At 36.7% G+C, this 10,952-nt stretch overlaps 3 long non-coding RNA genes across 3 annotated transcripts; all 3 read left to right on the forward strand.

Annotated features, from left to right (window-relative positions):
* Positions 1–1,557: 1,557 nt before the first annotated feature.
* LOC114542837 lies at positions 1,558–6,035 on the forward strand. Its single transcript, XR_003689792.1, has 3 exons — positions 1,558–1,599; positions 2,032–2,153; positions 6,014–6,035. It is a non-coding gene; the product is annotated as an uncharacterized LOC114542837 (long non-coding RNA).
* Positions 6,031–6,396, forward strand: LOC114542836. Its single transcript, XR_003689791.1, has 3 exons — positions 6,031–6,070; positions 6,168–6,260; positions 6,381–6,396. It is a non-coding gene; the product is annotated as an uncharacterized LOC114542836 (long non-coding RNA).
* Positions 6,397–6,834: 438 nt separating this feature from the next.
* On the forward strand, positions 6,835–7,273 carry LOC114542828. Its single transcript, XR_003689786.1, has 3 exons — positions 6,835–6,874; positions 7,075–7,150; positions 7,233–7,273. It is a non-coding gene; the product is annotated as an uncharacterized LOC114542828 (long non-coding RNA).
* The last annotated feature ends 3,679 nt before the right edge of the window (positions 7,274–10,952 follow it).

A 10,952-nucleotide genomic window follows, 5' to 3' on the forward strand; every position in this document is an offset into this window, starting at 1 on the left:
CAGGTTTCACAACGCTCACTAGGTGAGAAACGTTTATCTTTAACCACAACACACGCTGTTTACTCAACCAGCTCACTTTCTCTAGACCGTGTTTCTGTTTTGTTTTTACAGCTTCTATGAGAAGGTTGGTGTGAAAACTGTGAAAGCTTTGAAGAGGAATAATGAAGCCGTGACTCACGCCGCTGTCGACATGCTGTGTGCTCTGATGCAGGTAAAGAGAGGGCTTTCCTTTAAGCGGCCAAAATGGTCAGACCGGTCATATTTAAATTTAAAATAGAGTATTTCGTTAAGAATATAGTTGCGAAATTTCCGAGCTAGACAGATGCAAGTAACGATATACTTGAACGCAGAGTTCTTGAAACACTCTAAAATACCAGTAATCTGTCTGTACCGAGATCAACAATAGGACCGGTCTGGCCGTTTTTTCCGTATAAAGGAAAGCGCCAACACTTTAACGATGAATTTCCTGGTAATATGTTGCCAAATCTGTCACTACATTAGTGTTACCCCTTTAACTTGCAATCCACATAAACTCAGCCAACTTTGAAATCTGAATGTTAACAGGATCCAATTTTATCGAAACCAATTCTGTTTTTTTATATAGCCAACGCACGATAACTATGACATTCGACAAGAACAGATAAACAAAGCTTTTGTGTTATCCTCTGAAAAATTTCTAAGCAGTTTGTTGGATATTCTCACGATAAATGTGGTAAGATGTGCGGGTTGGTTGCCTATAATCTATGCTGAACCCTTGCATTTTATTTTTCCATCCCTCTTGTATGTATATAGCTTTGTTTTGGAAGAGAAATTCCCTGCAAAACCCAGCAAGTCATTCGTAAGAACTGCCTTTCTAATTTGAACTACCTTTCTAACTAAACACAAGAAATAGATTAACCATGAAAACTTTTCTTCTATATTCGTTCTACTGGGGTTTTAGTTATAAGTGGATTGCTTGATTTTCTGACGTTTGCTCTGTGTCCTCCTTACAGGTTTGTTCTAGTTGCTTTGCAATATATTAAAATAATACGGGGGTGAAGTTGGACATTCATGTTAAACTAATAGTAAGGTGTGATTGCTTCCATATTTTGGAATCAACTCATGTAGTCTGTTACAATAAATAGACTATTGCATATTCCTCTTAGTGAGACAACAGATGATGAACAGTTTGGAAATTACTGGAGAAAGTTGCAGGTATGCTACAAAGAAATTTGAGGAGCTTTTCATTCAACTTGTCTTCTTGGTAGTTTATGGCTCTTTGACTGAGGTTGAGAGTTGATTAAATAGCCTTTCTCTCTTTACCTTTTTGGTGAAGTTTACCACGTCCACTAGCTTGACCCATGCATAGGAGCAACTCATGAAGTCTGTTATTTGTTTGTCTAGAAATGGGTCATTGCATTTATCGATTGTTCCAGGTAGGTTTACGACAAAACTAAATAATAGTACCAATTTTACCATTTCTTCGCTTATGTATGTTTTACTATTGCCCCGCTAATGGTTCTTACCAATCGTGGTTTTGAATTCGTTCCTCAACAATTTCAGCATCCGTCGACAACAATTGTGAAAGGTGCTGGCATGGTTCTGAAGGCGATAATCGAGGTACGTTTTATTCATTCATTCATCCATTGAGAATTTTCTGCCTTTGACGAACGTCATTTATAACGCTCTGCATTTTTTTAGCCGTGATGAATGTACATATTAGTTCAGTTGATATTTAAGAGGTTTTAAAGGGTCTTAATTTTGAGAGGTATTATACACACTTCAAATCAAGCCAGGAACAGATGACGGAAAAATGAGTGAACTATAGATCCTCCGGCAGGAATCGAACCTACGCTTTTGCGATGCCGGTGCAATGCTCTTGTCACTGAGGACGTACAGTTGACTCATTTTTCCATCAACTGTTCCCTGCTTGAATTTGAAGTGCGTATAATACCACTCGAAATTAAGACCCTTTAAAACCTCAAGAATATTCCGGCATCGTGTGAAGTGCCTAAAATCATCTGTTAATATTTAGTTAGAACTTCACTTTAGGAAGCTGATGAAGAAACCGCGGCAAAAATACAAGTTCTGGCGCTTGCCGAGGGCGCTCTGCCAAAACGCTTACGCATGGCCATGTTTACGCAAAGCACTGATAGACGTTCGCTATTGAACAGGTGCGAATTAGTGTGATAAATTAACAAATTGTTGCAGAGGTATAGCCTCTATTCCATCCGCAGGACCTGAGTTGTATTTTAGCAACATTCTCAGATTCATCTTAAAACTTGTGATTTTATAATCCTCTATATACTAGCCATCTGTAAATAGTTCAATTGAGACTAACAAGCATACTCCATAAGTAATTTATAATCATTATTGTTGGCATAGCATCATCCAACAGCAATGGCATTACTTGCGAGAATAATGTTCGTATTAAAGTAGTTATAGTTTTTAATGTCTAAAATATACAACACGCTTGGCATTTTTTCCCGAGAAACGTCCATTTCGCCATTCCTACTGTCCTGCGGTATTTCAAATGAAATTATGCAACAAAGTGAGTTTGTTCTGCGGTCTTCCCCATTTGTGTTTACAAAATGGCGGCGGCAAATACAAAATTTTCTGCTGAACAAGTTGTAAACCAAGTTGTTTTAGGAGACAAGTGTCAACAAAAAGTTGAAAGTATTAGCGAGAATATTAAAGAGTGCTTGTCTCGATTGCTGCAGTGCTCTGACCGTGACCTTTTAGAGGAAGGGGCCAGAGTAATTCGGCCGATAGTGGAGCTTTGCCGTACGGCGGGTAGTCGCGATAGTAACCTTTTTGGCCCAGCAAAGATTCTTGCTAGGTCTTCCATAAATTCAGCCGTGGTTTTTCAGCATGTGTCTAGATTGTGGCTGGCAGCAATACGACGCAGGCTATGCAGCAGACGGAATGCGAGGAATCCTTTCACTTCGGAGATTTCGCCAGATATTCCATACGAGCTATTTGTTGTTTTTAGAAAAATGGTAAAATCAATGCCCGTGTTTTGCGAACAGTTTTGTTATTTCGGAAGCATTACGAAAGGCGAAGTAATATATTTAACTAATCTGCGTTTGGTGATGGAATTACTAGCATTGCTCTCAGGGTATACGCAGGAGGAAGTGGCTATTCGTAACACATATTATGCTAATTGTGAACCTTGTATAGTGTTAACAATTAATGGCGAATATCATAACAATTTTATATAAAATTTACATTGTATATTCCCCAAGAAAATTATGTACAGTTAATAGCAATCACAATAATAGCATATATGCTGCAATTTTGCAGGTAGGGATACTTCAAACTGAATGCATTTTAATATTTAACTTGAATGATACCCTGAGAGTAATGCATGTACCTAGGTTGTTTGACAATGTGAATGCATATCTTAATATCTGGCCACATGATCCCTTCCAAGGTTAGAAATGCCATCTTGCAGGAGGTGCAAACACAATAGAAAGCTCAATGGTGACTGGCATGATTGATACTTGTCATGGCAGAGTAACTATCAGTCACTTATGTCCCTATTGAATTTTCTATTGGCTTTGCATGCCCTAAAAGGTGGTACCTCTAAACTTGGAAGGGTCTATTCATGTGGCTTCTGCCACATCAGATAATGTTAATTGATAAGGGCATTGATTTCATCACCATTGATTTCTCAGTCAAAACAATAATTGGCTTAATTGTAGGGAATATCTTCCATTATCTCCAAAGAGGGAATTTCTAGGCTTCCAGCAATGCAAATGTCTCCTGTTACATACAAAACCTAGCATGTGTTAAGGAAAACTGTTTGGCAAGCAAAATTGCATATCAGGAGTGTCATACAAAGTTCATTAACAGCATTGCATACTATCTGTTAAACTGCATGGACCCTGATTTGTTTGTTTCCTGGCAGCAGGCTGAGTCTGGCATATTAATATACCAACTTTTACAAAAAAATTGCCATTTATTAAGCAATACCACTACCAGGGAGAGTACTATCATTATTCAGTCATATCTTTCACTTGCAATAGCAAAATTGTATTGCAAAACAAACATATTTGATGTTGCCACATGAGTTTTTACTTTTACATTTTGTAGTAATTAACTCAATACTTGTGTTGTTAACAATTTTTACAGTTAATTATATTAATGTATGTGCTGTAAATATTACTAATTAACAGCAGCAATGGCCACATGCAATCTTAGTATATAGAAAGAGGTGAGCATAAACATTTGCAGAGAATAACTTGTACTATATGAACATGTTTAGGATTGCTGAATTTACATTTTGCTCTCAATATTTTATCATCATTAGCCACATAGGAAATACCAATAATATTAAGCTACAGTATGCATCATGATCTAATTATTTTACATTGGCTAAGGTTTTGGAATGATGCAAATTTTGTAATTTCAACAGTTGTAAAAATTGTTGAAATATTTAGTTTGCTAAATTGGGTGGTTTCAATCTTCTTCTGAACACCCAAGAAACTCAGTTTATCAGGTATTACTCAACATGATAATCTACCTATTTGATTGTCCTTAAATTTCATTTGTAGTAAGGACCAAGTCAGGCCTGCATTACATAGTAACATTGATGTGTTTTGACCACATAGCTTTTTAATCAGTATGTACTATATATGTGCTTTTAAAGAGTAAAACATATATTTTACTTTTCTGGATTTCAGTTTATTTCTTTAGTAATTTACCATGCCAGTTGAATGCTCCCTGCTCCAGGCTTTTCTTTGAATATAATTCATATGCATAAATCTTATCTAGTATCCTAGACTTGATTCAAAGTGTAGTAGTGAAGATAAATAATAGGCATGAACACCTCTTAACACAATAAACATGAGCTTTATAAAACTAGAGCCAGACAGCTTCACTTCTCCAGATCGAAAGGTAAAAAAATACATGTATTTCATCTCAAGCGGTATACTATAGAGCTTAACAGACAATGTTTTCTCAGATATTTACTACAACAACCATAGGTATTAAAGGCTGAAAATACAAATTCCGACTATTAAAGCCGAAATATCTTTTTAAAAGAAAGCGAAGATATAACTACTGAAATTATTTTTACCCTATCATCCAGCCTCTTTAACTTCATTTTGGTGTTTTTTAGTTTTTTGTTTTTCCCTTCAACTGCCAATGACCCCAGACGTTTTTGCCTCATGTATTCGCCGGCTTTAAACCTTTTGTAAGCAGGCGCCTTCGAATATAGCATGATTTTGCGGTTTAAGATGCCGTTATGAAAAAACAAAAACATACGAATTTAAGTAAAACATAAAACTTTAAAAAAACACTCAATCTAACAGCTGAAAGCCTTTCGATGGGATTCCTATACTAGCTGAAGTTTGAGTTTTTTGCAATTTCCAACGAACAGCGACATTTCGACCAAAAGCCCTGCGCAAGAAGCGAAGCTTGGTGTAAACAGCTTCAGTTTCCATGGCAATTTATATATCAAATTGAAGCTCCTGAATGTCCCTATCTATCCAGCTATTTATATTTATGATCAAGAATATCCACAAATATCTATCTCTCGCGCAATTTGACGCATTTTTCGAAAACTATTTTCGCTCCCAGCACCCCAAAAACTCACGCGCGGTCAAAAACAAATTGCCACACTTTCTACGGGCGTTTTTCGAACAAAATATCCAAGCGTGCAAGAAAGTTTAAATGCGAGATTTCCTGTTCATAATTTTTGGTTCATAAACAATTATGTAATAAATTTGAATACGATTTTTACAGCCTGCTGGTTTGCTCTATTACCTTGAAAGCCCTGACGAAGTGAGAAATCTTTGAAAACTTTTTTGCGAGGGCCATTATTTACATAAACCCATTGAGGTGATTCTGACTAACCAATCGTGTTCATGACTAAGTGGTATCAACTGCTTTGGTAACTAAACTCCATCATTCATCCTTAAACTGTGCCAACTGCCCCACTGAGGAAATAATTAAATGGTAATTCATTCAGAAGTGTAAAACCTTTTTGTAAAGAAACAATTTTGTTGGAAAGTTTTTATCTTTCCTTCAGCCACCAGAGACTGAAGAAGATCGTTTATCAATTCGTGACAATGTAAAGCTTGCAGAAGTACGTTTTAAATCAACAATCGTGTTCCAAAATTTCATAATGCATGCTTGCATGTACGTATAAGCCTGTTATTTCACGTGCTATACTTGTGTCTTAGAGCTCTGGAAAAACGAGGGGAACGTTGAGGAATCAACTTGAAGGATATCTCTCGCATTGGAGGACAAAAATAGGATTCAAATCCAGGAAAAATGTGAGAATTTAAATCCAGTTTTTTTATTAAAAGTAAGTGTTCATATTAAGAAAATGGGAAAATGTTCTAGTCGTTTGAAAGATGAAAAAGCAATGATATTTAAGCGGATCTTTTTTACAGATTCAGTCAAGATCTGACAGCGTACAACCTGATTTGGAATTACAAGGTGAGTCTCGAAGTTAAGGTTAGTTTCCGTTGAAAATATAGGAAATGGAAATGTAATGGAGGATTTCCTGTCGCTATGAGTATAACAAGACAAATTCAATAGTCCTGACCTCTTTCTCTAAACTGTTCTCGTAAAAGAGTATCAAACAATTTCTTATGTTTTCAATGTGACAGACGCGAGAGGAACTTCTGGGGCACTCGAATCTGATTTGCACGCATTTGCAATGGAAAAAGATCTGAGTGGAAACTACGTTGTCTTTTGGAATCACCTTTAGTTTGAAGTCCTGTATGAATGTTTAGCTGATGAACTGAAATAGGTTAGTGATAAGCCTAACTGCTCTAGCTTTTTAACAGTTTAACAAACTCAGTAACGTATCTCTGCTATCAGGTGACTATTATTTGAGAGTCTTGTTGGAACAAAACGACGAGGAGACGCCGAAAACAAATGTGTGAGTCCACGACATTTATCTATCAGGGTTTGCAAATATTCAAACTACTTTCCATGTGCTTTTCTGTCTGGCTTCCCCCTATTCTCTATATTGCTGCACAGTTCACGCAATGTTATTTGTCCTGCAGAATGTAGTAGAGAAGTATAGAATCATGGATGAAACCATTCAAGATTCGATCGACTTTTCTATTTTGTTTTCAGGCTCGAGTTGTCTAACGATCTGTATCACTGATTCCTATTGACAACTAAACCAACTATGAAAGCAATGTGCCTTCAGGTGAGGATGTCGTTTAGCGCGAATGTAGCCATGTGTAGCCTTCGAAGAATGAATTAAACAAATTGGAATATTTCATTCACAGGCGATGACTAAAGTTTATGGAAAATATCACGAAGAGATTGGAGCTTTTAATGACACCAAGCTAAGGATCATCTGTTATTGATCCAGTGTTACTGCAGGAGCCTGAACTAAACTAACTTTATTCATACTGTTTCGTATTTTTAGCATTTACATGAAAATGGCATCACTAACAGGGATTGGAAGGTAAGCACGCCCTAATTTATCTATCACTACTGTCTTTATATCCTAAACTTTAACGACCATAATTTAACTTTTTCTTCTCTAGCCAGAAAATGTTTTATTGTGTTCCTCGTATGACGAAACGCTTATAAAGGTTTGTGTCGGTTGTGTATTGAACTTGTGTTTAAATTGCCCTTTAAATTGTATTTGAAGAAACCATTCGATGTGACCATTGCCAGCAAATCCTGGAAGTCACTATAATCTCAATTCCGAGTTTTGTCCGTGATTTCGTTTTACGAAAGCAGAGCGCATTCTGCAAACGTTTTAGGTTCAGTTATTTCTCATTGTTACATTTCTCAATGATAACAATTAATTTTTTAGATCCGAATTCCTATATGGAAACAATCTGTGGTACACCAAGTTACCTCGCTACCAAAATGTTAATCCCGTAGCCTGAAGAACGATCCTACAAGAAATCGTGTGTTATATGTTTGGTATGCCATATACTTCAGTTTACTCAAATTCACGTAGTGAAGACGATTTGTAATGAAGCTGGAGGTAGGTTAACCTCATTTCAAAATTGGAGTACGTCAATGAAAAGTTAACGTCTTTTAGACTTTCCGGATCTTCTTTATTTTCAAAGCAGGCAAATAACCCATTGGAGAAACAAGTCAAAGAAGGGTCGTATAAATTTCCGAACAACCTCTGGAAGAATGTTAGCAGTGAAGCTAAGGATCTTATAACAAAACTGCTTACTGTTGGTCACAGAAAATGCATCACGGTTTCAGAAGCTCTGGAACATCCTTGGATGAAGGTGATGATGAAATTACTAACCGCCTTATAACACCCCGCATCTAAGATTTTTCAAAATCGGCTGACCTTTTTCGTCTGAAGTCCCAGCTTTTTCGAATTGTTAGAATTAGTTTGGTTGAAGTTTAGAACTGATACAGCTATCCAGCATAAATAAAGTCAGTTTAGTTCAGGTTTCCTCCTGTAGTAACACTGGATCAATACGGGATGACCCCTACTGGACCTCCATGAAGGACAATTTAGAACTGATAGAACTATACCGTATAAATAAAATTAGTTCAGTTAGGAGAGAAAGCTTTTAAAAGTGTTAGATTGATCCACGATTTAACAAGGTTTTTGTCTTTTGTAGGATGATAAGCAGAAAAAATGATAAAACCGACCGAGGATGGAAGATCAATGTCTCCGCCCTTATAAAAGGTATGTTGAAAACTACGATACTTGTCCCGTTCTTCCGTCCAATGACCCTTATTTTCAACTCGCAATTGCAATGAAACATTACATGTTTGCAAGTTACATCGAAATTTAACCAGCTTTCCGAAACAATCTCAAGGCGCTGTTACACTACGCAACTTTCCTTGCAAATTGCAAAACCATTCTACTCCTGAGGCATCTAAAGTTGTCAAATACGAACATCTATTACGATCTGCTAACGTTTCCTTAGTATTTCGAACACTCTTTACAAATTAACATCCTTCGGAGTTATAATTGCATTGCAAGTTGTAAGGAAAATTGCATATTGTATAGTAGCGCCTTCAGTAAAGTTGAAAACTCACCGTGCAATGAAACATTGCATGTCGGCAAGTTAAAAGGCAGAAAATAACTGTCACCGTACATGGTGAAGACTGGCCGACGGTCACGTTCAGCAGACCAGGCTCTGCGAGCAAATAAAATACTCAGTGGCGTAGCCAGCACGACAATTTAGCAGCATGACTGAAAATGCTTCATGTAAGATCACATCACTAGTTATTCCGATAAATAAAAGAACAGGGGCCGGTTGTTCGAAAGGTGGATAAGTCGCTATCCAACGGATAACTCACTATCCAACGGATAAGTTTTATCCAGCGTGTGATTTGTGTTGCACGAAGCTTGTATAACTTTATCCAAAGGATAAAAATCGCTATCTACCGGATAAATTTATCCAAGGTCCGGAGGTGGTTTAAATCCACTATCCAGTGGATAAATTCAAAGATACAAGGTAACACTGTAAACATTTATATAAAATAGGACAAAAATGCAATATTCCTCTTACTGTGTTTCAACAAACTAATACACATCATGATTGTATTCACTATATATTAAAAATGTTTTCGAAGTGCAATTTGTCGCAGCAGCGTTTCACGTTGCCTACACATTCCGTTCGACCGGCGATTTTTTGGACATCCTCGCATTTATAACAGGTGGTAAATTTACTATACGCTTCTAATCAGTTTATAAACGCGAATATGCAAAGAAAGATTCAACCTATTCCAAGGAAACTTGCTAATATCTAAGTAATTCATTCACGAACATTAAAATAGTGTTTCTAAATTTGCTATTGGACCGAAAGGCAAAGCGTTGCAAGGTCAAGGAATAAAATTGCAATGTGTTTAATTAATAAAATCACTATGATGTGAAGTGCAAAGTCGATCGAAATCACTTGTTCATCTTTTCCATTCAGTAACTATACTCGAGAATTCGTAATGATTATGAATTCAATGTTGTAAATGCTTAGCAACAGCTGACGTTGTGGTACGAAATTTCAGAATAATACTGTTTTCTTCTGGTAAATTTTAACTTATCTATTGGGTAGCTATCCACTTCACTATCCACGCTTCCTGCAACGCGTTTTTATCCAATGGATAACTATCCAGATTTATCCGTTGGATAGGACTTATCCGTTGGATAAGTTATCCATCTTTCGAACAACCGGCCCCAGTTCCATACCTATACTTTTGTACGTGTGAAACTTTTCGCTTGATTTTCTTTTAATTGTGAGAATCCGACCGTGCAGCAAACATTGAAATAAAGCGATAACACTAAACTTGATTGTGATAGCCCTGAGTATATACCGCTATAATAGCTTTGTTCCTCATAATGATATGCTGGATTCCTCGTCCAGGTATAACTTCTAAAACACGCCTTATTTTTACTTGTATTCCAATGCACCTAAGTTAGTAAAAAACCTGACAAACCCGCTGGTAGGGTGTAAAGAATTTATTTCTAAATCAAAAACTCGCTCTTACATAAGCCACTTATTGAAAAATTTTCGCTATATATTTCAGTCAGATGGATCTCTCAGTCATTTCTCATTCCTTAGTGAACAAATAGTATTCAGTGAATTGCTAGAACATACCTGAAAAACAGCTATAAACTTCAATTCTCAAAGATATGTTGCGTACCATGTCTTTGGATGAATGCGGATGTAAAGCGCGGTTACAGTTGGTGGTAGGACATTTTCCACCAGCGAGTCTCTAATGAAATGAATAATTTGTTAAACAATTAATCTTAATCACACATTAAAAGTTATATATGACCGCATGGAAATGATGTGATGCATATAACGTGACAGGGTAATCTGTAGAAGCCTTGCTTATTAATCCAGCTAAACCTGACTAGTCCATTTATTTTGTAATGATCGAATTTTTGCCCGTCGGAACTACAGGACACAGAATAGGTCTTCACCCACTAATTATAATCACGACGACTTTGAGTGAAATCGCTCCGACAAACATCTTTCTTGCCGAATGCATTTGGTCCTGGTTATTTTTCCGTG

The sequence above is a fragment of the Dendronephthya gigantea genome, unplaced genomic scaffold (assembly GCF_004324835.1).
Source record: "Dendronephthya gigantea isolate DGI-Jeju-01 unplaced genomic scaffold, DenGig_1.0 000404F, whole genome shotgun sequence".
Lineage (NCBI taxonomy): Eukaryota > Metazoa > Cnidaria > Anthozoa > Malacalcyonacea > Nephtheidae > Dendronephthya > Dendronephthya gigantea.